The sequence below is a fragment of the Ranitomeya imitator genome, chromosome 9 (genome assembly GCF_032444005.1).
Source record: "Ranitomeya imitator isolate aRanImi1 chromosome 9, aRanImi1.pri, whole genome shotgun sequence".
NCBI classification, from domain to species: Eukaryota; Metazoa; Chordata; class Amphibia; order Anura; family Dendrobatidae; genus Ranitomeya; species Ranitomeya imitator.
In genome coordinates this window covers 42,904,060-42,906,996 of record NC_091290.1, presented here as the reverse complement: position 1 = coordinate 42,906,996, position 2,937 = coordinate 42,904,060, and the positions used below count along the sequence as shown (strand labels likewise).

Sequence of the window (2,937 nt, the reverse complement as noted above, 5' to 3'; positions counted from 1 at the left end):
CATATGCTGTTGAAATTTATAGTGCTTCATATTAGTACCATGATGATGTTCATCATTATCACTGTTGTTTATGCCTTGCATCCAGGTGCTTCTCACTAGGGTCTAATGTCAGTACCACATCCTCACAGAAACCATGCACACCTAGACATTCACAGACTCTCAGACTCTCTTCTACTCCTGTCCTCCATATCTTCACTCCACGACACGGACAGCGCCACCGCTTTCTAAAACTCCACCCTCACATCAGCCATAGACTCAGTCGCCCCTCGCATGCATGGCAAAGTGTGACAAATCAATAGGCAACCCTGGCATAACAACCTCATCAAAAAACTCCGACAAGCATCCAGGGTCGCTGAGCGGCGTTGGAAAAAACACGCCTGCCAGACAACTTCACCACTTTCAAACAAGCTACACTTGCCTTCAAACTAGCCCTCACTTCTGCTAAACAGACCTATTTCACTAACCTTGTATCTTCACTATCCTACAACCCAAAACAACTGTTCAGCACATTTAACTCTCCTCCGCCCACGACTGCCACCTCCAACTCCCCTAATCTCTTCTGAGGACTTTGCCACCTACTTCAAAAACAAGATCGACCAAACAAGGCAAACCTTTACTGCTCCACCACCCCAACCAATCCATATACCAGACCTCTGCCCTTCCCCAATAGCGTCCCTCTCCAACATCACTGAAGGAGAATTTACTCGCCTCCTTTCCAAATCACACCTCACCACCTGTGCACTTGACCCCATACCTTTCCACTTGCTCCCCAACCTCACTAACACGCTCATTCCAGCCCTAACCCATCTCTTCAATCTATCTCTATCTTCTGGTACTTTCCCTTCTCCCTTCAAACATGCCACCATAACACCCATCCTCAAAAAAGCTAACCTTGACCCAACTGCTAGGCCCAGCTATCGCCCCATATCACTGCTCCCCTTTGCTTCCAAACTCATTGAGCAGTATGTCCATGGTCAACTTTCCTCCCACCTCTCATCTAACTCTCTCCTTGACAATCTCCAATCTGGCTTCCACCCCCAACACTCCACCGAAACTGCTCTGACCAAAATTACTAATTACTTACAGCCAAAGCTAACAGACAGTTCTCCATCCTCCTCCTTCTCGATCTGTCCTCTGCTTTCGACACAGTCGACTACCTCCTACTGCTACAGATTCTTTCTTCCCTCGGCATCAAAAGCCTTGCCCTGTCCTGGATTGCCTCATACCTTTCCGACCGCACATTTAGCGTTTCCCACTCCCACACTACCTCCTCACCCCGCCCCCTCTCTGTTGGAGTCCCTCAAGGCTCTGTCATAGGGCCTCTACTTTTTTCCATCTATACCTTTGGCCTACGACAACTCATAAAGTCCCATGGCTTCCAGTACCACCTATATGCGGACGACACTCAGATCTACCTCTCTGGCTCAGATGTCGCCTCTCTTCGGTCCAGAATCCAGGAGTGTCTGTCAGACATATCCTCCTTCTTCAACTCTTGCTTCCTAAAACTCAATGTAGACAAAACCGAACTCATCATCTTTCCCCCATCTCGCGTATCCCCCCTATCTGAACTATCTATTATAGTAAAAGGCATCACACTCTCTCCTGCATTCGAAATCCGCTGCCTCGGGGTAACTCTCGATTCTTCCATGTCCTTCAAACCGCACGTCCAATCCCTTGCCACCTCCTGTCGCCTCCAACTCAAAAATATTGCCAGAATCCATCCCTTCCTCAGCCCACAATCTACTAACTCTTGTGCATGCCCTTATCATCTCCTCGATTACTGCAACACCCTCCTGTGGCCTCCCCGCTAACTCCCTTGCACCACTCCAGTCTGTCCTCAACTCTGCTGCTCGGCTAATCCACCTCTCTCCTCGCTACCCCTCTGCAAATCCCTCCACTGGCTCCCAATTCCCCAACAAATCCAGTTCAAACTACTAACACTAATGTACAAAGCCATCCACAACCTGTCCCCTCCCTATATTTCTGAACTAATCTCCCACTATCTTCCCTCACGTAATCTTCGATTCTCCCAAGACCTCCTACTCTTCTCCACACTTATTCGTTCTTCAACAACCGCCTCCAAGATTTCTCCCGTATATTCCCCATCCTCTGGAATTCCACGCCTCAGCACGTCCGATTATCCACCACCCTCGGATCCTTCAGACGGAACCTGAAAACCCATCTCTTCAGGAAAGCCTACAGCCTGCAATAACCAACTGCCGCCTCACCAACCACCCGAGCTGCAGCCACGTCACCGACCACCCGAGCTGCCACCATGTCACCGACCACTGGAGCTGCCGCCACGTCACCGACCACCCGAGCTGCCGCCACGACCACCCGAGCTGCTGCCACGACCACCCGAGCTGCCGCCTCACCACTACCAGTGCTGCAGCACACCAAGCTCCTGTCTCTTCCCCATTATCCTGAAGAATGTAAGTCCGCAAGGACAGGGTCCTCTCCCCTATGTACCAGTCTGTCACTATAAATTTGCTTACTGTTAACGATATCTATAACCCTGTATGTAACCCATTTTCACATGTACAGCACCATGGAATTAATGGTGCTATATAAATAAATTATAATAATAATATAATTATATGTAATAAATTATTTCCATTTCTACATTTTATTTGTGTATGGAACTCCATTGTTTTTGGTTAATCTAATGTGAACAGAAGCTTGTTTTATTACTGGAAAAAGCTGCACCCACAGTAGGATGTGTGTACAGTACATTAACATCAAAGGCTCCATAGCTCAGGGGTTAGAGCACTGGTCTTGTAAACCAGGGGTCGCGAGTTCAAATCTCGCTGGGGCCTGTGGTATCTCTATTGCTGATTTAAAGGGAACCTGTCACCTCCCCAGGCGTTTGAAAAGAGCCACCATCTGTGCAGCACAAATGCTGCATTCTGACAAGTTGGCTCTTTTAGTTATGATGCC

General features: G+C 48.5%; 1 non-coding gene across 1 annotated transcript; it reads left to right on the top strand.

Moving 5' to 3' along the window:
• The first annotated feature begins 2,743 nt into the window (after positions 1-2,743).
• Positions 2,744-2,816, top strand: TRNAT-UGU (transfer RNA threonine (anticodon UGU)). The gene has a single exon. It is a non-coding gene; the product is annotated as a tRNA-Thr (tRNA).
• Positions 2,817-2,937: the final 121 nt, after the last annotated feature.